Raw genomic sequence first — 27,263 nt, forward strand, 5'->3', positions numbered from 1 at the left:
GTCACTGACTGGTTACTGACTGATAACCGGTTAGGGAGCTGTAAAGGAGCAAGTTGAGTTCTGCCCATTATGTTAGACATCCATTCACTCCAGCCTTTATAGATTACATTTTTGGCTAACTAACTACATTTTTTATTTTGCATAGCCTATTTACACACTTTTACATTTCTTTTTTAGCATTTCTCCAGAGAAAACAACCACAAGCTGTAACAGTTCACCCTTTGTTTTTGTATAATAACTTTAGTTGTGTCTGTGATTCTACAGTAGATTTAGATGCTGTTGTTGAACTTCAGTTTCCATTACTTAAATCAAAGGATTTAATTAATGGAAACTGAAGTTCAACAACAGCATCTAAATCATAGTGCCAGTTTATTCTGAACCAATGACAAGTAGTATAAAAAAAAAACCAGCACCCACTTTACGTAGATATGTAACATATAGGAACACCGGTGCAAAGTGAGCCCCTAGGAGTTGTATCTAACAGCACTGCAAACAGAAGGGGTAGGATGTTTGTATCCTACAACATACACTAGAAAGGTGTGCTGGGAGAAGCCTGGCATTAATTGCAAATGTCCCCTTGAGGCTGCTATTCGTATTCTTGGTTAGGAAATCACATTTTGTTTAATTCTTTGACATTTTAAAGAAACCTTTTAAACCCTAAAATGGTTTTAAAGAGCATCATTTTAAAGTTAGGGCACTAGATGTGTCTTTCTAAAATTCTAATAAATGTACAAGTGATTTGGGTCTCAACATGGGCTTGCAAATTATATATATATATATATATATATATATATATATATATATATATATATATATATATATATATATATATATATATATATATATATATATATATATATATATATAGCAAGAGAAGCACACACCAGGACTTGGCAAAAATATAATAAGTTTATTTAAGAAAAGAGATCCAACGTTTCGAGCACTAACTGTGCTCTTCCTCAGGGTTTTTTCCCTGAGGAAGAGCACAGTTAGTGCTCGAAACGTTGGATCTCTTTTCTTAAATAAACTTATTATATTTTTGCCAAGTCCTGGTGTGTGCAGCTCATTCTCTTGCTTTATATTTTTTTGCTAGCACCCTGGGCATTTGAATTTCAATAGGGTGTGCTCCGTTTGTTCTTGTTATATATATATATATATATATATCAGATTTTTAAATTAACAAAATATTTATTTGCAATTCATAAAGCATACACTTGTTTATTTCATTTACCCGAAGCAGCAATGCTACTAGATGGATGTTTTGATATGTGCATACTACTATTTTTGTTTTTATGTATTTTCTAAATAGTGTGACTTAGGCAGTTTCATAAAGAAATGCCCCTTAAGTGGAAACGGCACTAAGCAGATACTGGCAAATTGGGTGAGAACCAAGAAAGCTCCCTTGTGCTAATACATAGACATGGCTTCTTGTAATTCTTCTTCATAGAAGTCCATTGTTTTGTATTTCGAAGATAAAAAAACACATTTAAATAGCCCCGGCTACAACATTTTCTTTCAGTAAATAACTAAATTGTACGTTTGGTAAACGTATGAAAAATTGAAACACCTTAGAGCAAAAGATTGAGAAACTAAATTATGTTTTATTTATAATTTTGCACCCCCCCACCATGAAAAGTTATTTTACTTGAGTTTTCACAGAATGAGTTAGAGACTTGTTTCCCCAAGTTTTATTAGTCCTATTCCTAAATGTCTAATTTGAAGATTGTACCACATGGTTGAATGAAATGAACACTTTGTATTTTGGCTGTCATCCACAATTCTTTATGTAAACCAGAAATGGAAACATTTAGTACTGATACAAGATGAAAAATATAAAATGAACAGTGGCGAAATACAATATTTCTAATCTGCTCTCCTATTCTTCATAATTTATTAAAAAAATCTATTTTTGTTTGACAGACCTTTTGTAGTAATAAGGCAGCTTTAGCAGTGATGTTTTGGTCTACGTGACTTCGGTTTCGGTAGTAATTTACATGAGGCATGCTAAGTAACATAACATAACCGCTCTGCTTGATGTCTACTAATATTATTCATTAAAAGACACCATATAAAGGGGTTTAAAGTAATTTCCGGATTTTTTTCATAGTTACTTTGTATGTTACCCAGGTATTGTTTCTTGTAGCTAATTGGGGGATTGTGAATTTGTGTGGTTATCCAATGTTAGATTTGTTAGAAAATTAACAGCATTAAAGGAGAAGGAAAGGCTAAGTCACTTGGGGGTGCCAAAATGTTAGGCACCCCCAAGTGACTTAAATCGCCTACCTTTTAGCGCCCCTGTTCGGAGAGAACAGCACCAGCCCGGGGTAGCTGTGATCGCTTCCTCCTTCCTGCTTCACATGCGCGCGCATGCACAGTAGAGTGAAAAAGCCAAACTTAAACTATAAAGTTGGCTTTTCACTTTACTGCGCATGTGATTATCCCGGGAATTTGCCAGCAGCGCGAATACGGAAGGAGGAAGCGCATCGCTACAGGTACCCCGGGCTGGTGAAATTTTCTCCTAACAGGGGCACCAGCCCAGGGTACAAGGTAAGCGATTAAAGTCACTTGGGGGTGCCTAACATTTTGGCACCCCCAAGTGACTTTGCCTTTCCTTGTCCTTTAAAGGAGAAGGAAAGGTAAAAACTAAGTAAGTTTTATCAGAAAGGTCTATGTAAATACAGCCATAAATACTTACAGAACTGTTACTCTGATTCCTCAGTGAAAAGAAATACCACATTTCTTTCCTTCTATTCTGTGAACATGATCTTCTGTCTTTAGGGCATGGCATAAGCCTGCTCAGTTTGCTCCTCTCTTCCCCTTCCTTCTCCTTCTCTTCCTCCTGTCTTCCCTCTCTGCTGTAATTTGAGCCCAGAGCACAGAGATGCAGGCATGGAAGTAAAGTTAGACCAAGCTAAAAAGCTTCTATGGGTGTTTATTCAGGTATGGTAAAGCATTCTGCAGAATAAATATAGTGTTTTAGCTTGCACTATTGTGACCAATATGTGGTAAATATAATGTTTCAGTAGTAGCTTTCCTTCTCCGTGAAATTATTAGTTAAATGTACACTTTTAAATAGCTTTGTGAGTATGTTTGTTTCAAATGGATGCTTATCATCGATGGCTAATGTCAGATGTATATCTGAAAAGTCATGCTCGGCAGGGTGGGAGGAGAAAGTTCCAGCTCATAATAACTTACGATCTGGCTCTCCAGTACCTGCACAGATGGTTGGAGAGTTAGATAAACTAGATTGGGGGTTGTGTATTTCTCCAAGTAATTTTCTTAGCAAATTGGCCTCATTCCAGATTTTGGGCAACACTTCATTTCATAGCTTTGCTACAGTTGACTTTTTACCCCATGAGTTTAGCATAAACCTGCAAGTATGCTGTGTGAAATAATGCATATAGCATAATCTAAGGGGACCACAATAAGAGCAAAGTCTGTAGGGGGTACTTAATAATGTTTGATTTTGTTGAGGATTTTTTTGCGATTTATAATGTGACAAAATTGCAACAAATCCAAAAGCAAAAATACACCATCTAAAACCTGTTGAGATCATGTTGAAGTCAATGGGAAATGTCCCTTTTACAACCGGAAGATCTTTCTTTCCTTTGTGGTTTTACAGTTTTCCTGAGGTTTTTACACTTGCATTTGTGCAACAATACGAAAACGTTGCGGGGGTTTCATCTGCGTCTCTTTCTGATTGTGCTTTTTTAATTCGGATCTTTTAATAAATGACTGAAATTCATGGTTTTAGTGAAAATGAGTTTAGCTGTGGTTTCAAAAACCTCTAAAACCACAAAATGATGATGTTGATAAATGGGCCTCTAAAAGTTAAAGTCTAAGTCATTAAATAGAATACTGCATGATAAAACATTACAAAATACTATATAAAATTATATAGATTATCAAATAACTTTTACTTTGAGCTCCACATTCCAAGGTGTGGTTTCTTGCCAAAGTATGTAATCTATTACCTTTAATCTTGTCGAAGCTGTAACTGTAACATCCACCCCCCCCCCACACACACACATATCTATCTTTCCGCCGGCAGTTGGGTTAAAAAGGGTCACTTTGTTTCCCTTGTACAAATGCTGGACACACACTGTGCCGATACTACTTTTCTGGTTCAGTACCTGGTCAATATTTAGGTTATGTTTCCATGTGTGTACACACGAAAAGTGAGCCTTTGTTAAACGGTCTGTCTTTGAGTAGCTGGAGGGCAGATGCAGTGCAGTTTAATGATGCATGAACAACCCAGAACTGCTTGTGTACACAGATGTGCAAGGTTAGCACCTCTAGTTCTGCAGCACTCGCAATCCAAATCTAGCAATTTACATGAAATTGGACATATACATTATGTATTTATGTATTCTGCAATGTTACCTTTAACATCCGAGAGGCTTGTTTTAGGATTTGCATCTTTATAGAGAAATAACAGTCTAGAAATTGGCAGATTAAATTGCTACACATGTTTGGTTTTTCTTCAGAAATGTATTCAGCAACCTATCCTATGCAAATAGGAATGGTGCAGATGATAAGGGAGTCTGACTATGGCTTACATTAAAGAATTGCCATTCTTTTGAGTAGGCATGAGGGACTGAATGTGATTCAGCTACAGATGCTGATATACAATAGCTACTGACACTGATATTGATGACTTCTTTGTAAGGTGTCCAGCGCAGTAACAAGGAATTCACAGAACATGAATACTATGTTACCATAGAAACACATAAAAATGTCCCATTTTAAAGACAATTTAATTACTTGGTTTTTTTTTTTCCTTCTTGCTATATGGACTGCTTTGTATTAGTCACTGATGATGGAAAACCTGTAGGGGGAAAAAAGTATACTTTCATGTAAATATTCCATTTTATTGTCGGAGGCAAGATTGATGCTTACTCCCATATGCTTAACGTATTGTAGCCAGATTTATTTAAGTGGTCTATCCCAGTTCAGTTCCAAGAAAATATACATATTTGTTGCAATTGGTAATAATTGTGTTTTCTTGAAGTGTTTTATACTGAATATATAAATATATATTAATATAAAAAATACAATTGGTAATAGTTAGAACCTGGTATTTTAGTTTAGGCAGACTCAAGTACCTGATTTGACTCCAGGGTATAAGCACAACACTGATCTAGTTACTATAAACATGTAAGAACACATAGCCTTGTTATACTTTGGCATTCTGTTTCTGTTGTTCTTAATAGAAAGTTTGAGCTGAAATCTTCTCCTGTCTGAATGCTGACAGTCTGATGACATGCCTATGCGTTCACACACAAGAAGGGGTAGAAGAAAGCAGGCTGGCTAGTGTATCTACACTGTTGGAGAAAATGTTAAAGGCAGTTGTTTATCAACACTGGGCAAAGTTGCCTGTAGGCAGTAACCCATAGCAACCAATCACCTTGTTTCTTTGTTTGTTCTACCTGCAGCTGGCTTAAAAAAGCCAATCACGGATTGGTTGCCCTGACCAAATTTGCCCAGTGGTGATAAATGCCCCCCACTGTGTGTGCCACTGGCCTTGTTTTTGTTACTTATTTGGCCCCTTGCCTTGTGATTCAGTTAAGTGCCTCAAGGTGGAGGCTGCATCTTCTTCCTTACATGGGCTCTTTACAGTCAATTTAATTCTCATTTGTAGTTGTCCTGTAGAAATGCTAAGTGGTGAATGTATAGTTATTTCCTTTTGATATTTACTCATAGCTTCTATGACGTGTTTGGGCTTTGCTTACAGTTAACAGTAATTTTGCCCTTCCCTCGAAATCCCATGTGTTACAAAAATGTAATTAAAGCAAAAAAAAAGATAACATTACATTTTTTATTATAGCTGCATTACACAACCAACCCAAAATGTATGTACTTACGCATTAGTATTAAAGGAAAAGTAACACAAAAAATTTTAACTAAAAAATCTATTCTACCCTCCCCCAATAATTGCCCTATCCTACAAACCATTTATTATTTTGAATGCTTTTGTACAAGTACTAGGAAGTATTAGGGGAAGCGTCCACAATGCGGCGATCAATTGATCGAGCCTAGCCTGACTCCTTCCTATACAGAAGGACGGCTAGGCTGGATCAATCGAGCGCCGCATAGTGGACGCTTCCCTTGATATTTTTAGTGTTACTTTTCCTTTAAGGTGATGTAAAGTCAAAATTTGAAGTGTTTGTAAATAGCCCTAAGATAGGAAAGCACTATAACGGATGATGTTCTAAATTAATTAGCAGTTAAAACACAGGTAACTGGAACGCTGTATTCCTCAGTGTCAGCAGCAGAATGAAGAGTGGGCTTGTTTCACTCTCTGTTCATATCTCACTTTCTTATCTGTTTCTGACTTGCTCTTATAAGCAACTGACCAATGACAATCCAGTAAACAAAATCCTGTGCTTTTTTTTTTTTTTTTTAAGTCTGGTATAGGACAGTCCCTGCTTTTGTTTTCTTTTTTTCAAGTCCGGTACAGAGCAGTCCCCTATTTAATACTGTTAAATAAAACTGAGAATACACAAGGCTTCTAGTTAAAAAATGGTAGAGAATTTTTAATGGGTTTATATTGCAAATTTGGTCTAAATAACACACACAAGGATAATGATTTTTGACTATACATCCCCTTTAACAATGACTGCAAAACAACAAGAGGTTTAATAATGGAAGTTCAGGTCTACAGAGATGCCGCTGAAATCACTGGGAAGTGGGTCTTTGATTATTACATCCTCAAATAGCTTAAATGAATAAAAACTGAGATTCACAAAACATTACCAAGATTATTTTGTGGAAATTATGCTATTGTATCCCACTAATGACTTTTTCTAAGTAAGTGCAAAACTGGAAAATTTTAAAAGCAATTGCAATGGAAATTAATTGCAAATATTTTGATATAATATAATGAAAATGTATATAATGAAGGGCACTAAGTTTGCCTAGCAATAACCCATAGCAGCCAATCATCAGGTGGAATTTACTGGTCACCTGTTTAAAAGCAAACATCTTATCTTATTGGTTTCTATGAGTTACATAGTGCTTTTTATTACATATGGGGGTAAATTCTTTCTTGTGTAGTGCTTGAGTGACCTTTGCTCGGCATCCCTAGGCAGACTTAGACCCACGCCTGCAAATTAGAGTAAGGTTTCTAGATTATTCACTACTACTGTATGTCTGGGAAAAATTAATTGTGCCATGGTGCTGTGCTCCTTCTTCACCCAGGTTGGTGTATTCCTTTCTTAAAAGGAGCACCTTCAGTCTTTATATTCAGCTTTTTCTTGTTTTTTGACATGTATATTAAGATAAGTATAAGGCATTCTTTTTGTTAAGTAGATACATACATACATACATACATACATTTTAGGGCCCTTAATTGTTTATTTGCCAGGTAGGTAACATCTGAGGGATAATACATTTTTTCTAACATTTACAATTATTATATTTATAAATACCAGTCTCAAGACTTGCTAAAATTAAAAGCTACTATTTGAGAAAAAAATCTTTGGATCTCTGGAAGATGAAAGTCAAGCAAATCATTTGAAGTCATATGTTATTTTCATTATAGAAAGACATTTTTTATATTACATTCTTTGCATAATTTTATGTAAAAAATGACCTTTTTAAAAGCTTGATAAATGATTTTCATTTTTGTTAGAGAGGAAACAATAACAACTAACTATTCTGTACAGAACAAGGGAGTTTAACGCACAAACATTGAAACCTAATGTCACTAGGTGGCAGAGAAGGGTTAATATGCAGGTTATGGGAGACAGGTTTTCTATTTCTCGTTACTGAGTTGCTGCTTGTGTGTTTTATTGTGTATGATATTTGGCCTCCCTTTTCAAAGCAGAGTTCAAGGTAACTTCACTTTTGTAAACTTTGCATCCTTTTTATCTGCAACACAGCATATTTCTAGTGGTTCTCACTGTATATGTACTGGCTTTTCACACAGTTCATCTCCATAATGGAAAATGTATTGATCGGTTATAAATTGTTATCTTGGATGGGGAAAATTTTCCATTGTATTTTTTCTCTTATACATTTCATTATCAGTACTGTGTCATACTGAATGGCTATTTCAATTTTTATTCCTAGAGTTCAAATAAAGGCCTTGTGCATGTTAACATGTTAACAGAGCAGAATTAGCTAACTTTACTGTAGTAGCACAAAGTTATAATGTGTTAAAGACAAGAGCCTTGGGGCAAACTTTGTGCTAGGGTACTCCTTTTTACACCCCTCCTGCAACTGCACCATGGGTCTCCCAAAGCCCCACCGGGGGAGTGCTTAGTACAGTTTCCCCCTTATAGTTCTAACCGTATAGGGGATCAGTTATCCAGATACCTTTTATCGAGAAAGCTGTGCATTATGGTAAGGCAAATATAGTTTTGTAAAAATGATTTCCTTTTTCTCTGTAATAATAAAACAGTACCTTGTTCTTGTTTCTAACTCAGATATAATTACTCTTTATTGGAGGCAATTATTTTTTATAATGTATGAAGACCAAAGTTATGGAAAGACCCTGGAAGATCTTGAAAACCATCAGTCCAGAGCATTCTGAATAAAAGGTCCCATACCTGTACTATTGTTAAAAGGTTAACAGTGATCAGAATAAAAGGTGTTTATTTTTACTTAAAAATAAAGTGTAAGGTGTAAAGTACAGTAGATCCCTGCTTTTACGTTTTCTTGGGGACCACTAAAATCAACATAAATTCCAGGAAAACATAAAATGCAGGGAGAAAAGAACAGCGCTTACCTGCGTCGTACCGTGAATAAATAGTATCTTTTCTGGGAAAACATAATTTCTAAGCAGAGTTCTACTGTACTTGGTTTTGAAACACCATAGCCATGGTCTACTCCAAGGATACTGTAAAGATCACAGCAGCTTTATGGCAAATGGTCTTGATATACTTTAACCCATTGATAAATACGCCTTCAAAAGATGCCATAAAAATTAATGAAAAGTGGGTGAATTTTTCTGTAATGAGCTCTAATTTCACTCTGATAAATCTTGTCCTTAGGATGACAGCCAATATGCCACAAGGCAAAGCGGGGTCAGTTTTAGTTAATATGAAAGGAAAATTTAAGTTGCCCATACAGGAAAAGGCAGTGGTAGTTAGTCTAAATTTAGTGCTATGCATCTCTGAACTAATAAACAACACAGAATGCATTTGGCTCTCCAGTGGATTTTTTTATTTCTACTTAGTCTAAATTTAACTGATCCATGGCCCAATTCTGCCATTCGATGCACCCTGTGGAATGTCTTAAATATCTGATGGCCTTATATATGATGTTAGGGGTTAGGTAGCTGAGACCACCTTTTTGGGGGTAAAGCAGCCCGTGGCAAATCACAACTCATGAGAGTGTAGCATCTTTTAGGCAGTTTATTTTTACTTGGCACAAAAATAACAAAATTCCACACAGAGAAAAAAACAAAACAAAGTTCCAACTTTGTAGTGATTTCCAAGGCTCTCAGTGAGGTCACACAGGCAGCTTCCCATCTTTCCCCCAGCCTGGAGCCTCTTTACTTTGGCCCAAGCTGCCTTTTAATTAGCCACCTGAGATGCCTCAGGTAGACACAAAACACCCGGACTGGACTAGCAGTCCTTGAACCAGTCTGTTAGGAACCTGAGAGAGATATAACCTCTGTCCTAGACTTTCCCAGGTATCCTGATAGTGACCTTACCAAAATGAACATGGCAATGAAAAACTCCATTGTACAGATTCATCTCTCCAGCAGAAGTGTTGGGCACAGGGGCTGTCAATGTAGCATTGACCTGGTTCAATGTACATGAAAGATTTAAAGAATTTAATGACCACACCAATAACCTATTACATGTATGAAAAAACATAGCATATGTTAAACACTGAAGCATATCTAGGAAAATGTAAAAAGTACATGTAAAGATAATCAATAGCAACAACAATATTATACAAAGAAAACGCTGTTCTGTAATTACAAAAAGTGTAACTGGTTCACTGATCAACCTTAGGAATATTTATTGGAAAGTCAATAAGTAACCCCAAGGTTAATCAGTGAGCCAGTTATACTATTGTTGCTTTTATGGGTCAGGGTTTTGTTATTTTTGTTGATCTCGTTCCAGGAGGATATTTATAGTTTTGTGCAGCTGTGTAATGTCTATTCAACACACACTCTGAGTAAAAATACAAAAAAAAGTCACCCTTAGTCTATATTCATTTAAGGGCCAATAGGAAAATGTACTGTAAATAAACCAAGGGAAAAAAGCAGTGCAATGAACTGGCTTCTCTACTCTTATATTCAGCATCTCTACCTTTGTCATTTTGACACTTTCTTTCAATTGAAGTTGAAGTTTACACTTCAACAGTCTCATCTGAGAAGGACACCGATCTTGTTTTCATCCAAGGTTTTTATGACTGAACATCACCCTAGGGTATTAAGGAAACCAATACTTAAAAATAAATAAAAAAGAAGTTTATATTTCATGCTATTTCAGTAAGCACACGAAGATTATCTTTGATGGAGGAAAGTACAAATCTAATATGACAACTGCTTTTCTGATTAATGTGTAGACAACCGTGTTGATGTGCTGTTTGCTTGGTTTTGTTTACTCAAGCGTATGATGAGAACAAGCTCCAAAGTAAATAAGTGGTTCATATTTGAACATTTGATTTTGGTTTTAGGTTAAGATTTACACTCGGTAAATTCATTTAATAGATTAATAATAATTAAACACTCTTCCAAACAGGTCCCTGTAAACTTAAACAATATTGATGTTCTAATGAGTTATTAATGATTTTTTTTGCATCATTAAACATCTACAGCACTACTCCACATGCTTAAGTTTGCAGGGTGGCTGCCATAAGCGGCAAAATTATCATTCTAGAATCCATATTTTTTCTCATACTGACATTATAAAGAGACTCCATTATACTTAAGCCATACAGAACTGCTGAGAAGCAAAGCATTTCTGGAAAAACATGGCAGCTCAAAAACAGTAACACATTTGTTTTTTGTGTGTGTGGATCTTATAGGTGCAGAAACATGAACTAAACACACACATATATATAAATATCATTGTAAATGTGCACATTATAAAATAAGCTACGCTATAATTAGCAGTGGGGAAAACGATGGTCTGATTTGCAGTTTGCAGAATTTTAGCTTTTTTAAAAAGCTGTCACATTTTAATGAAATTTCTTCTTGGATTACAAATAACCAAAGCAGAGCCTTTAGATTTCATTAGTATAGTGATTACCCCCAATGATTATGCATGGAACATGAGTATTAAAATTGTTATACAGATAGAAAAATAGATCCTCTACACTCACACATATCAATATATTAAGACATCAAGCCAAAGGCCTCCTAAGGAAAGTCCTACCCTTTCAGCATTTCATTAAGCATTTTTTATAGAATAATTTTTACCTGCAACTTGAGGTTAAAAGTGGGAAGAAGTTTAAATCTACCAAAGGGTTGTGCTATGTACAGTATGCTAATACCACAAATTGTGAAAATTGTACCCGCTATTGCGCCCCTGTTTTATCCTTAGCAAAACAAGTAAAATGTATTCCCTACATAGAATAGTGGAGTATTTTATTTCTTACTGAATCAGGTAAAAGTAACTACAGGACTGGACAGGCCAGCAATAAGACTGAAGCAGTTACCCATCTTAAATATATTGCAATCTATAGACAAACCATCTTTGAGTGAAATAATTATTCCTTTCCTATTAGTAGCTGTTAAATTGACTTACCTGAGGCCACTTAACACTATTTAATTATTTTTGAGTGTTTTCAAATTTTTCTGGGGGGTCAGGGTTTATAGGAAAATGAAGAGCAGGAAGGGGACGTTTACATGCACATTCATTTTCATGCAGTTATGGAAAGAAATTGTCTTGAGACATTTAATTTAAGTTAAACTGTATAAAATCATGATCGCAATTCACATCTTTCCATTAATATCCAAGCAAGCTAAAAATTGCTACTGGTAAAGAAGAACTTTAAGTTAACTAAGTTGTGGTATTTGAAATTATATTAAAGAGGTTATTTTGCAATTTGTGTGAGAGAAACGGATTGAAACCAGTGCCATTCAATACAATTATATACAGGTATTGAAATTCAGAATGCTTGGAACCTGGGGGTTTTCTAGATAAGGATTGATTCTGTAGTTTAGATCTCTGTACAGGTATGGGATCCCTTATCCGGAAACCCATTATCCAGAAAGCTCCGAATTACAGAAAGCCTGTCTCCCATAGACTCCATTTTAATCAAATAATTCAGAATTTTAAAACTGATTTCCTTTTTCTCTGGAGTAATAGAACAGTACCTTGTAATTGATCCCAACTAAGATATAAATAATCCTTATTGGATGCAAACCAATCCTATTGAGTTTAATTAATGTTTTATTAATTTTTTAGTAGACTTAAGGTATGGAGATCCAAATTACGAAAAGACCCCTTATCCGGAATACCCTTGGTCCCGAGCATTAATACAAATAATTTAACCATTAAATGAACCCAATTAGATTGTTTTGACTCTAGTATGGATTCATTATAACTTAGTTAGGATCAAGTACAAGGTACTGTTTTATTATTACGGAGAAAAAGGAAATCATTTTAAAAAAATTTAAGTGTTTGATTAAAATGGACTCTATGGAAGATGGCTTTCCAGTAATTTGGAGTTTCAGGATAATGAGACTATGATGTATTATCATTAGTAGTAGTATTGTTGTTGTTATTATTTGTAGTAGTAGTACTAATTATTATAATTTTTTTTACCTGTATTTCAAGCAAGCAACCAAAATAAAAACTGTACAAATGTAGGACAGCTAAAATGGACTGTGAAACATTTAAAACTATTAAACCTACAATGCAGAGTTTGCTCCTCCCATTGGTACAGGAGCTGCACGTACAGTATGTGCCCTCATTTTAGATGCTATCTTACATCTTAAAGTTATCTTACCCAATAGAAAGGACAAACAGGACAGGAAACGGCTTAGACCTAGATGATTGACATCATGGTAGCTTTACTAACAAAGAACCCACTGTTTTTAGTCTTTAGTTTTTATCAACTCAATAGTATAAGTTACATGTAAAAATTAATAATGGAAATTTCTTTCTCATAGAATATTATTAGCACTCCACCATATAGCACTTAACTGCATCACCTCGATCTAAAACTAAGAGGGCTTTGATTTAGTAACTAGCTAACCTACATTTGTAAACATTTCTTTTTAAGGGTTCAGCTAGGTTTTTAATGTAACATGTAGGGCTTTTTTATTTGCTTTATAACATGAACCTATAGCATCTTCTATAATCTCCTTCCATTTATTCCCGTAAATTGAACTTTCATCAGTAAGCCACCTCTTCAGTATCATTTATTCATACCTACAGATTTATTTGCTCACATTACAGCACATCCCTTAGTACTGCCATATACCGCCAAATATTGTTATACAAATCACAGCTGTTAATTAGATTTTTTTAACGTCTAGTCTTTCCTATTTCTTTTTTTTTTCTTTCCATATATGATTAAAACACCTTCTCAGGATGAAATGATTTTAGTATGTTATTTTAGTGACAATTTGTAGAACAATAATACCTTAAAGTTACCTTTCAGTTGCAAGATTTCTAGCACTCGTGGTCACACAGCACAGTTTGCTAGTATTGCACCTTCTTAAATTCTGCTCTGCTGTCTAATGAAAGCAATTACCACTGCTGCTACGTGGCAGCACTCTGATGTGTTTCACAGATCTATTCAGCAGGTTATGATTTAAAGCACAGACGTAATAGCTGGATTCAGGGATAAATCAAATGTACATGACAGCTGAAAAATTGCAGAAAAAAAGATTATCTGTCAGAGGATTATTTGAGATCAGAAGTGAAAACCTTTTGTAAGGAAACCTTTTTTAGTGAGACAGGGATAAGGTGACATTGATAGAGATTACAGCAATCTGTAAGAGGTAGGGAAACCTGAATGCAGCTATCACTAATGGAGGCTGCAGAACATACAGTATGTTTCCATCAATACATTGCAGCCAAGACATTTGCAACTAAAAATAAATAAGCCATTTTAAACCTTTAACCTGTGATGCAGTATGATGTAGGGGACCAAAGTTAATAAATGCAGAATTCCTATTTATATAAATGCACAATACATTTACGTCATTGGTTTAAATAAGAAAAACAGCTACATTCTTCAGGTTAACAGTATCCATGTTCCTATGTTTAGGTTGACTGTGGGAATAAACAGGATCTAGATAAACATGTGGTGTTCACATATGGGCATGACAGTGATAATCACACCTGAAACATTAGACCTATGACATGCACAGTACTGGTGTTTTCTCTGGAAAAAATGCAGTGTTAAAACCTTGCATCATGTATTCTGAGGTGAGAATGTAAAAAAAATTCCCCCATGCTGATGTGACATGGTTTGACATAGTTAAAATTTAGCTCGAAAAAAGGCACGTCCATCAAGTTCAACCTTTTCATGGAAACCTGCCTAACTGCTAGTTAATCCAGAGGAAGGTGAAAAGCCTCATCTGAACTCTCTACAATTTGCTTCAGAGGGGGGGGGAACATTCCTTTCTGACTCCAAAAGGGCAAGCAGACCAGTCCCTGGATCAACTTTGTACTAAGAGATAATTTTAAGTAACAGAATTATCATATATAACAATTATTTTCCCTTTTTTTTCGAAGTATGGTATTGCTAGCAATTATTAACATTAGTATTAGCGCCAACATATTCCGCAGCGCTGTACAATAAGTGGGTTACATACATTGCACATACAGAGTGACATATAAAGCAATCAATAACCGATATAAGAACTGAAGAGGGCCCTGCCCAAAAGAGCTTACAATCTATAAGGAGAAAGGGTTGAGACATATGGTGTGGGAATGGGCAAGATCAGAATTAAGCAATGTGAGAGGTGTGGCACAGGGTATTGCTTTTAGCAGCACACTGAGGTTATGTTAAACTAAATAAGAGTAAGATTCTCTAAATAAATGCGTTTTTAGAGATCTCTTGAAGGCAGAGAGATTGGGAGAAAGTCTGATAGTTTGTGGGAGCGAATTCCAGAGAAGGGGGGCAGACCTTGCAAAGTCTTGAATACGAGCGTGTGAGGAGGGAATGAGAGAGGAGTAGAGGAGCAGGTCAGTGGAGGAGCGTAACAAGCGGGTTGGATGGTACCTAGAGATGAGTTCAGAGATGTAGGGCGGGGCAGAGTTATGAACTGCTTTAAATGTGAGCAATAGACATCACATGTGTTTTACAAAATGAGTCTATACACTAAATAATTAACTCACTAATTGAAAGATATAACAGTATGTATATTTTTATACATCTTGGATGTATAATATCAATTGACAAAGTAAGGACATTAATACAGAATTGACATAATGTAATTAAAATATTAGATTTGATAAAGAAACTTTTAATCACATATAAATGTTGTTTACTATTAGGATTAATGTTTAAGCACAACAGCAGTGATCGCAATAAAAATTCTAAGTTCAAAATAAAAGTCCACACAAACAAAAAAAAAATAATTTCTTATTAATTTTGTTTATCTTTATCCATGTATTATCTACCCCTTGTGGGATAAGTGGAACAGATCCAACTACTGGTTTTAGGGGGTTAGGGCTAGCAAGCTGGTTCCTTGCCCTCCCAAAATTCTTGGAGAGTAAAGAACCCATATCTTATACAGACCTTCTATACATAGACAGATGAACTTTGGTGTCCAAGTGGATCCCAGGTTTTTTTTTTCCTTTAAATAATATAAGAAAAACCTTTCCTATAGTATAAGCGTTAAAACTCACTGTTGTTCTTTGTGCCTTTATAAAAGTGAGAATAAAACAAAACACCCATCTCTGTCCCTTTTATCCCAATAGCAATTGCCTGGACCCATATGGAACACTTGTGGGTAAGGTGATTCTTTCTCAAAAAAATCTTAAAGGACATGTAAACCCCACACACAAAAATGTAATCATTAAACAGCCTCTTTGAAATGCTTTAATACCTGCCACACTGGTTGTCCAGAAGTTTATAGTAAGGCTGCAACATCTCCTTACTTTTTCCTTCTCCTCCTGTAACCCACTCGGCCCTCTCCCTCAGGAATTTGCTTTGGCTGTTTGCTTGTGGGCATGCTCAGTTGTTCTAAGCTCAGATTACTAAACACGCCCCCCAGTCTTGCAGCCAGTGAAGAGATGGCATTGCTGGTTCCCATAGAAACTCGGCTCTTGCTGTCTGCTTCAATTTTTTTCTCCTAACCTCCTCTCCTGAGCTTAACTTTTATCAGAGACAGTTCTGCCTGTGTGAGCCTGTATTCTTGATTAAATTTATGCTGAATAATGGTCTGTGTATGTGTATGCTGTTTGCAGATTTAAATGTATCCGATTATGTATCGGAGGAAAAATGGATGCCATTTGGGTGAGGGAGACATGCCCAACTGATACACATTGTAGGCAAATGTAGGCTTTACATGTCCTTTAAATAATAACTTTTAGTGCATATTCCAGGTAGTTGTTGTTTAGATAAATAGGAAGCAAACTGGGGTGCTAGATGAGCTACAAAATACAGTATTTGGGTGACAAAACTCCCAGATTCAATGCAGGTGCCATTGACCAAAAGATCCATTTGTATGTAATCATGTACAGGTATGGGACCCATTATCCGAAATGTTCGGGACCAGGGGTTTTCCCGATAAGGGGTATTTCTGTAATTCGGATCTCCTACCATAAGTCTACTAAAAAGAAATATCTAAACAGTAATTAAACCCAATAGGATCGTTTTGCCTCCAATAAAGATTCATTATATCTTAGCTGGGATCAAGTACAAGGTACTGTTTTATTATTACAGAGAAAAAGGAAATCATTTTTAAAAATGTGAATTATTTGAGTACAATGGAGTCTATGGCAGATGGCTTTTCTGTAATTCGGAATTTCTGGATAAGGGGTCCGATAGCTGTATAATAATGTTTTCTATATTTTGTCACGCATCAATGCTTATATGCTTAGCTGTACCTATCTTGACACTTATTTTTTATTAATTTGGTACTATTTATTTATTTTCTCCTACATGTTTGGATAACAAACAAAACCACAAGTTATAGTTTTATTTTATGACTTTTTTCAGTTGAATGAATCAAGTGCTGTTTTTATTTCATATTTTATACAGCATTAAAAAAATGGATTTGTTTTATATGTTTATTTGTAGTACAACAATGTATTTGATTCAAAGTCCATTTACTGGGTAACAACATTTTGCAGAGCATTGTTTTACCAATTATGTGGTACAGTATGTTTATCATTTATCACAAGTGCACCAGGTACTGTCAGTCATCAGTCAGTGCACAAGCCATTAGTCACAACTGCACAGTACATGGTTTCTTCTCAGTCATTTGATCTTTACTTACTGCAGCTATGTTGTAAACAAATTACTATTTTAAAGTGACTTCTACAGTGTGCATAGAAACAGGTGCAGCCAATGGGGGAAAATAATCAGTCTATTCTCTTTGTAAGTTTCAGAGGCTCTTTGGCAGAACTAACTGCAAGAGGAAACAATATTCCAGCTTTCTTAAATTAATGACATATCTACTGGACCACAACTTAATAAGCCAGAGTGAGCTGAGCAAAATATCTTTTGTCTGTATAAAATGAAGTAATTTCAATCAGGAAATCCAATACAAAATTGCAACAGACTGCAAAAATACAGCAGCAAAAGTGAAATTTTAATATTGTTATAATGCTAAATTGTATGTAGCCCACCATAAGGTGTTAAGACTACTACAGAAGTAAGGGTAACTCCAGCATACTCTGTGACACCCCATGCCTTTCCCAGCCTGACCACAATAATAATAAAAGGGATCTTGTTTAAAGAATTTTACTAAGTTATTAAACAAACAGCAGGGATCAGACTATAAATGACAATATTAAGGCAACAGTATACAGTATTATAGAACAGTAAAACAGTTTAAAATAACACAGTTTAAATCATCATCATGTATTTATATAGAGAAAGCAAATTACGCAGCACTTCACAATAAAAACAGTCAGCTTAAAATGTCTAACAAAAGAGTAACAATAGGATCAGAGGGCCCTGCTCACAAGAGCTTACACTCTAGAGGAAAATCACTATTATATGCAGTAGAGTATGCAGCAAAAATATATAAACCCACAATATACTATTATACAATTGAAGATAAGCAACAGTGAAACGCTCCTGCCTAGGTCTGAGTGGGCAGTCTCCCCTAGGTTAAGGATTTGTACTCCCAGATAAATTTACCTTCCAGAATCTTCATACCAGCATTCCTGTTGTTTGCATCTAAGTCATTTTCTTGACGAGCACTCATGGATTCTGGCACAGCTGGTAATTTAATTGACTTTGCCTTTGCTGAATAATGTGGCTTCGCTTCTATTCCTCTGTCTTTCCAAGCAGTTGATGGCAGACCTGTCAGCCTAGGACTTTTGACTAATACCACTGTTCCTTTTTGACTACAAGTTGTTTGTCTTTACTCTGAGAAAATTACCTTCCTTGTCATCAAACATCCTGCCAATCTGATTATCCTAGGGCTTTTGATTGAGGTAGATCCAGCTATTGATTGGGCCACTGAACAACTCACCACTTTGGGTTCATCCTGTCACTCCAATTGTCTCTCCTGTTCTTGCGCTAGCGGTTTCCTTTGGCTGTTAGAGAGACTCCAGTTATAAAAGAGTACAGAAAAGAGAAAATCTTGCCAAAGGGGTTTATAAGAAACTCTCTTTTCCCTTCTGGATCTGTTTTTTATCTTGTTCAAAAGAGGGATGGCAGCCTTTGACTTTGCATTGATTATTGTGGTCTTAAGAAAATTACCAAAAACAGTTATGCTCTTCTCCTCTTAATTGTTCTTCCCTGAATTGTTTGACAGACTGAAAGAAGCCAGAACTTTTTTCAAACTAGACCTACAAGGGGCCAAGGTGATGAGTGAAAACTGCATTTAATACCAGAGATGGTCATTATGATTACCTTGTCATGCCATTTGACTTATGAAACACCTCAGCGGTTTTTCAGGATTTCATCAAAGACACCTTCCATGGCATGGATGACATTCTGGTGTTTTTCTCCTCTCTGCATGAGCATGCATCTCAAGTGTAATTTATTCTACAGCATCTAAAGAAGAATAACCTTTATGCCAAGCTGTAAAAGTGTGAATTTCACAAACACAAGATTCCTTTTTTAGGTTATATAAATTCCTCTTAATTAATTCATTAATTAATCTGCAGTGAAAAGCATTTAGTACTTTTTGGGCTTTGCCAAATTTTATCAAATATTTTTTTTAAGGGGTTTTCTCAGATAGACCAATACATTTAAGGCCCAGCTTTAAAAAAGGAACTGATGTTGCTAGTAGATATGTATAGTATAGTGGGGAGTATTACCATTTCCTGTAAACAAGTCTTTTGAGTCAAGGATGATGGGTTTGTTGAAGGTAGAAGCGACAAAGGCAATATACAAGGTAGGAGAGTTAGATGTTGGCTGAGAGACACACTGAGGAAGGAGAAGTCTATTATTGTAGAAGGGTGGAATAATAGTTTACTTGTACTTTACTGGATTATTCTTATGGGCAAAACGTTCATGACAGGTTGTTTGCCTTTTTATTCTGGCATTATTGCTGAAAATGCAGAAGAAGGTATTTTTCAGCACTGGATCTAAAGTGTTTTACATGTCGTGATTTAAATGTAAGTAAAGGAAAGGCATTTTTATGGCTGACAAGGACCAAATCTGATGAATGACTAAGATGCAGCCAATACAGTCATACTAGGCATATTAAAAAGACACACAAGTCTGTTGTATTGAGAAATTTATTGGCCACAGTTTTATTTATTTTATGCATTATACAAACCAAACACATTATGCCAAGTTCTGCTGTCAGCAGGCACACATGGAAAAATGATAACCAGGAGTCTCCTGCAGCAAAGGAGAGGCCAAAGCCATAGGCTACAGGTTCCACAGCTAAACTCACCAAAACAGAACATATAAAGCATACAAGAAATTATAACGGTACCATAAGGAAACAATGTAAAATATAAAACAACAAATAAGATAAGGGAGGGAAGAAAATGGCAAATTCCATGGGCTCCTAGTCACAAAATTGTGCACAAGGAAGAGTGTCACCAGTACTTTAAATACAAACTAAGGTGAGGTGCCATGGCACACCCCCTTTACATATTTGAATGTCGTGCCAGTGCAACGACTCCATACACTGCATGCCGAATAAAAAGACAGGAACTGGAAGAAGGCCCATGGGTGAGCAACGCAAGGAATGAGGGCTCCGGGCTTCCTCTCCGCCCTACTAGACCACCAGTTATCATTACAGGTGGTTGCTGGGCTGCCTGAAGATGTTTCACCTGCGGTAAGACAGATTTCCCATGGGTGAAAAATCTCATGAGCCATCACCCGAAACTTCTGGATAAGTTTTGTGTTGATAGGAAAAGGGCCAGTCTGGAATTGCAGAGAGGGTACATTTCAGAATCTCTCTTAAATGCAAACTATTTCTAGGCAGCAAATGTCCTACTTTACATAAAAAGTTTTTTCATTTAATAGTTTCATTAATTAGAGCCATGAATGGTATTCAGTCTTTCTGTGTAAGGACTAAAACCAGTGTATATTACAGACTTATCCATTATCTGCTATATGAACATGTGCCTTTTGCCCAATGTGTAATTGTAATGTGTAAGCCATTAATGTAGTAGCATCTGTAGCAAACAGTTTTACAAATACAGAAAACCAGGTTAATGTGTAATTTTTTTGGCTGTTGGAATTGAGGCTTTATGGGATATCATGAACTCTTTAAGTCTGTTCATGTTCACAGCTTGACCTGAACAAAATGCACTGCTTCGTTTATACACTTTGTCTATACAACCCGAGAAATAATATTAAGTAACTTGCCACCAAATAGCAAGCATGTTGTGCCATAAATTGAATGACTCTAATAGTTCATTCATTATTACGGTAATGAATTGACAAAATAGTCTGCTATTTACTATACTGGTATGTCTTTGAAAATCATCTCATTAGAAGCCCTCACTCTGTGATAATTGATGAGTAAACACGTACAGAGAAAGATTGCTTTTATTAATCCACTGTATGCATACTTGCTGACAGTTTTGAAAGTGTAAATTGTCAACAATAATTCTATTTCATTCTTTTAGTTTCAACTTCTAAATATTTAATCATATTCTTCATAGTGTGATTGCCCATTCAATATCTCCTACCCCTGGCTTTCTATTCAAATCATGTGCATAATTTACAGTGGCTGGTTAACATGTACTAGCAGTTGTTAATTATTAAGTAACAAAACAAAACAGCTGAGTTGTTTTTCTTGACTGCAGTGTGTTGATTTTAATTTGTACTGAGAAGAGATGACGGGTGGCGGAAGCTTTGTTAAAAAAAAAATAAAAGCTAAACAGGAGAAAAGTATAAACTAATAAAAAAAAAAGATGGATCAGGGAATCATTAATGGTTGAAATAACAGAAAAACTCTCAAGTTGCCAAAAACCCTCTTGGGAAATGTGCAAGTGATACAGCAGCTGTTATAGTGTCAGTTTGGCCTTTGACTGTCGGCAAACTGTGCTCTTGTATATTTGGAAAATATACTGACTGCACATGGATGGTCAAGAAAATATGATTAAAAAACAACTCCAATCAGGATAGGTTTTACCTACCAAAAAACATTTCTATACAGGTATAGGATCCGTTATTCAGAATGCTGGGGACCAATGGTATTCTGGATAAGGGGTCTTTCCATAATTTGGATCTCCATACCTTAAGTCTACTAAAAAATCAATAAAGCATTAATTAAACCTAATAGGATTGTTTTGCATCCAATAAGGATTATTTATATCTTATTTGGGATCAGTTACAAGGTATTGTTTTATTAGTACAGAGAAAAAGGAAATCCGTTTTAAAATTCTGAATTATTTGATTAAAATGGAGTCTATGGGAGACAGGCTTTCCGTAATTCGGAGCTTTCTTGATAACGGGTTTCTGGATAAGGGATCCCATACCTTTACTGTTTAATTCCTTATATACAATTCTACACCTTATTATTGTTAGGATTGTCATCTTTAGAAAATAAATCTGAGCTCATTTCCACTGTTTACTATAATAATCATAGGTGAAAGATACAACATACAGCTTTAGAGTTTTTAATTATAACCTAAGGACAAAGAATCATATATTACGGGGAAATAAAATGGGTGTATTTAATGATGCTAGTGCTTCTGTAGCTATGTCTGCCTATGACATATTTGGGTAACGTCATAAAAGTTGCTTCTACTGGTTCTGTCATCTGTTGGTGACCTGAGCAAGCTTTGCATCTTTTATTACATATGTGGTATGTTCTTAAAACCTGCATATCCAGCCCCTCGTGCACAGACAATCTGGCAAGCTACAGATTAGGCCTAACTGTCTATTTCACTCAGACCAATGACCAGACATTCAAGAAAACATGCACATGGGGTGTTTTCTTTTTCCAAAAATTACTATAATTACTGTAACAAAATAGCTTATTCCTACAATTCTTTTTGACATCGGGCCATGCTTTCATTAGCCAACATGTTCCTCAGAGTTAATTTGTTGTGTTTGTTTACCATTATCAAGAATGTGGTTGATTTTAGCCAAATGTGGGTACAGCCAACATGCAGATATTGAGGCTCATTTAAACACACTGGGCAAATTTGCACCTGGGAAGCAACCCATGGCAACCAGTCAGTTGATTAGCTGCAGGTAGAACAACAAAAGCAAGAATATTATTGGTTGCTATGGGTTATAGCCCAGTGTAAGGAGAGGGGCCTTACCGGCACGGCGGGGATGCCCGCCGCGCTGCCATCGGCGGGGACGCCCGCCGCGCCGTCTGCTCCCTGTGCCGGCTCCTTCCTAGGTGCGCGCGCGCGCACTTCCGCGTCTTAAAGGCGCATGCGCGCTGACGTCATGACGTCAGCGCGCAAAGGCGCGAAATTCAAAATATTTAAAGGGCCATTTGTATTAGATTGATTGCCCGTGATAGGAATTCATTCCTGGTGCCTTTTTGAGCCTTGTGTATTTCGTTCCTGTATCCTGCTTGTTGCCTTCCTGTGTTTTTGACCCGGCTTGCTCCTGACTATTCTGATTATCCATATCTGACCTCGGCTTGTACTTCAACTACGATTTCGTCTCATCCTGCTGTATTGATTATCCGGTTTGACCCTTGCCTGTCTGACTATCCTCGATTACTGCCCGCCCCGACCTAGCCTGCCTGACGACGACCTTGTTTAACCCTATTTTGTACCGTGGTCTTCGGCCTAACTGACTTTATCTACAGTCGTGCCCCTTTGCTTGCCAGAACTCCTGCCTTGTCCCCCTCGTTAAGTCCAGGTGGCATCTGAGTAGCTGAGGGCTCCTCCCGAAGCCAAAGGCGGTCACATTACTGGTGAAGCCGAGCCGAGACAAGGGAACTTGGCATCTGTTCTGGTTTAGGGTGCCGACCGTGACACCCAGGTGCAAAATTGCCCAGTGTTTATAAATGAATCCCATTGTCACTCTCAGGGTACAATGCATAAACTGTATCTAAAAGCCATGTTGGACAGTTATCCTAACTATGCCAGTCAGGAGGGCAAGATCACAGAGGTTATATTGAATCATTATATACATCAGCTCCATAATTATTTATTGTCTTAAACCAGAAGCCATACAGGAATAATGGAATAAATACAACAGAGATGTCTAACTCTATTCGAAAGGGATCATTTTCTGAAGGGGGTTTCAAATCATTCTTGTAAGCTGCTCAGTCCCACAGAGAATTTCATTTGTTAAACACAGTTATAATTATATTTGTCTCCATCCCAGTGAAAGGCAAGGAATAGAGACTTCCAGTAAGAAATGGTCAGAATAAAAAGGAAACAACAAACTGGGCTATAAATAAAGCAGAAAAAATGAATATTAAACCATGGGCATTTCGCTATTAGCGGATTTTTTGTGAAACTGGCGCAAAATTGGACCAACTGGAACGCTATAATGATTTTCTCTCTATATTGCCACACTGTAGGGACTCATGGCTGTTCATTAACTTGTTCACTGAGCACAACTGCAGCAGATGCAAGTCTACATGTGCACACTATGATGTACAAGGTGCTGCATTGTGGGAAAAAAACATGACCAATTCTATTTGAAAACGGCACCTTTGTACATTATACCTGGTGAGTAAATGTGGCTCTATTTTTTTAACCGTTTCACATTGATCTGATAATATATTCATGTATAAATGTTTTATTCGTATTACATAAATAGGTTATGTAGAATGTATAATTATTGACTTTTATTGTATTGTAATTACAGTATTTAATTCAAGTATGTGTGTTTAGCATAATTCTACCCTTCTGGTCATAGCCTGCTGGTTTCACTTTCTGCAGACATCCTGGAAGAAGCAGATTTAGCAACAACCTGCTTATAAAACCCTGTTCATTATTATGTTTTTAAGGCTAGTACTCCAACATTTGCAGACATCTGTTTATAGATAATTATATCCTTAACATTGTAAACCCATAAGCCAACATCTGTTTGGATAGCATATTTATACGCTTACTTATCATTGGTCTATTATATTCTGTAATTTATACTCCCGAGGGAGTCTGTACATACCATCTTTAAGTTACAGTTCCCTTTATAGATTTAGAAGCTGAGCATCATATGAAAACTTCTGAAATACAATTAATTAAAAATTCGGTACTGTTGCTGACATATCACCTTACTCTTCACTATCCCCCTCTCAGAAGTATGTTTATCTTTATTTCTTTTATTGTATTACCCCTGTTTGTTCTATTAATGTAGTGCTCTGCTGTACAGTGCTGCATGTATAAGTAGTGCTATATTAATAAATACATACATATATACAAAGGAGTCAGATTTTTTTGGACAGACATTCCAAATAACCCATTATTTATTTTGAAGATTGCTATTTTGGTCCCTTTTGTGAAAGGTTTAAAGGACATGTAAACCCCATGTAAACCCCCCACAATCTTTTAATACCTGCCACTCTGGTTGTCCAGAGGTTAATAGTAAGGCTGCAGCATCCCCCCCTTAATCACTTAGATTTCCTTCTCATCCTGTAACCCACTTCCCCCCGACTCGGGAATTTGCTTTGACTTCTGTTTTGTGGGCATGCTCAGTTGTTCTAATCAGTTTACTAAACCCGCCCTCCAGTCAAGCAGCCAGTGAAGAGATGGCATTGCTGCTTTCCATAGATGCTCTAGCTGTCTGCTTCAATTTTTTCTCCTAACCTTCTCTCCTGAGCTCATCTCAAACAAAGCAAAACTTTTATCAGACAGTTGTGCCTGTGTGAGCCTGTATTTTTGATGAAATGTATGCTGAATAAGGGTCTATGTGTATATGCTGTTTGCAGATTTAAATGTATCAGAGGAAAAATGGCCACCGAGTGAAAGCTGCTATTTGCTTTAGGAAAATGTGATGGTGCTGGCAAATGGAGGGGATATATGCAGTACAAATAATGCCATTTGGGTGGGGGAGACGTTCCCAACTGATATTCATTGTAGGCAAATGTAGGCTTTACATGTCCTTTAAGAGGACCAGTAGGTTAACCTATACATTATATTATTTTGAATATGTTTTGGGAGTAGGGTTTTGTTTGTGGAGTGACTTTTTCATCTATTACATTTATAATATAGTTTAAAAATTATAATATATAATATAATTTTTTTTTATTGAATTTGCGAAAACTCACTCATTAAACTTGCATGTATGCTTATTTATTTAACTCGAATCTCAAGAACTTGATCTATTAAAACATGAAACAAACTCAAACACAGCAATGTGTACCAACCTTAAAAGAGATCAGAAAAGTCAAACTGAAAAAAAAAACTGCTTACTAGTGTCGAGCAAATCTGTCCTGTTTCGCTTTGCTGTTAAATTTGTAAATCTTTTGAAAATCCTTGTCATGTGAGTCATTTTTTAAAATTTTTTGACAGCCATCATTTTTTTTACGCCCGCGTCAATTTATTGTTTCGCCAAACAATCTGCCAATGGTGAAACGTGGAAATTCGGCGTGAATCCATGCCTGGCGAATTATTTCGCCCATCACTACTGCTTATATTTTGTATAGAAAATACTCCTGTTGACTTCTATATAAACTCATCTGCTTTGTTATGCCAAATTATTACATTTGTGTTTGAGTTGAGTTTAAGCTTAAAAATGGCTGTAGACCCTTGAATTGGAACACTAACAAAACTTTCCCCTAAAATTTGTGCTTCTTAATGTAAATTACCCTTTTCATTGAAGTGACATATTTTTTATTGTAAAATTGTAATGGAAAATATTGTTTTTTGTGCCATACCCAGTGTTGGAGACTGGAAGGTAAAACATTGTATGGCAGTGTCCAATAACAAGTTCTATGCTGCTCTGCTGCTTACCATATTTGGTGCTGAATATAATATAATATAGATTATACTATTCTTCATGGGCAATGAGCGAGGTGTTACTAGCATTAATAACAGGTAGCCCCATCCTACATATCTAATAAATGTGAATAATGGTAAAATCACATATGTCAAATCCTTTTTTAGTTTCAGCATTATTTTGGCAGTGCTATCAAACCAACACATGCCAGCAGTCCTGATTACCCATAAGTACCCAAAAATAAAACTCAGTCATGTGATTTTGTGAGTGTTTCTGTAGCAGAGACTGATGCATGCTTTAATTTGTTTTCCAGTTGTACTTGATTAAACGTGAACCTGATCTATGTGGCAATCCCTTGGGCACGGCAAAATCTTTTGAGCAGTGTATTATTAAAATATAACTGCTGTATTATCTCTGCATTTACATTTCAGTACCAGTCTCCTTACTTGTACAAATCTTTACCTTAGTTTAGGTGTAGTTTAATATTATAAGCTAGATAGTAGAAACATTAGCACCTGTTGAATGTGAGCTTTCTGCTGTTAAAAAGTGCATATGCCAATGTTCCTCCATAGCATTAGATCTGGGGATTTCATTGCCCCCGATCAAAGCTGTAACTTTAACATCTCAGAACCTAAACAATATACCAATGAAGTGAAAAAGATACCACACTCAGGGATATTTTAATTGTAACCTGCAACTCCACACTTCATGATAGAGTTTCTGCATGTGACTTCTACTTTCTTCTTACTTTCTACTTGTGGCTCCTTTAACATATTCATATTTTTTCTAAAGTCTGAGGAATATATCTTTTAAAGAAATGTCTATAATATAAAGCATATATACGGATATACATTATGCACATTGCTACCTTTGGAGAACTGTCA

General features: G+C 36.1%; 1 long non-coding RNA gene across 2 annotated transcripts in view; it reads left to right on the forward strand.

Annotated features, from left to right (window-relative positions):
- Positions 1-27,263, forward strand: part of LOC105947287 — a 90,793-nt gene that overhangs the window by 6,788 nt on the left and 56,742 nt on the right. Inside the window, exon 2 of one of the 2 annotated variants that reach the window (XR_004222401.1) lies at positions 24,017-24,167. The exons of the other annotated variant lie outside the window; for it this stretch is intronic. This is a non-coding gene — a long non-coding RNA (uncharacterized LOC105947287). The remainder of the gene's footprint in view (positions 1-24,016; positions 24,168-27,263) is intronic. 2 annotated transcript variants of the gene reach the window in all.

Source organism: Xenopus tropicalis, chromosome 4 (assembly GCF_000004195.4).
Source record: "Xenopus tropicalis strain Nigerian chromosome 4, UCB_Xtro_10.0, whole genome shotgun sequence".
Lineage (NCBI taxonomy): Eukaryota > Metazoa > Chordata > Amphibia > Anura > Pipidae > Xenopus > Xenopus tropicalis.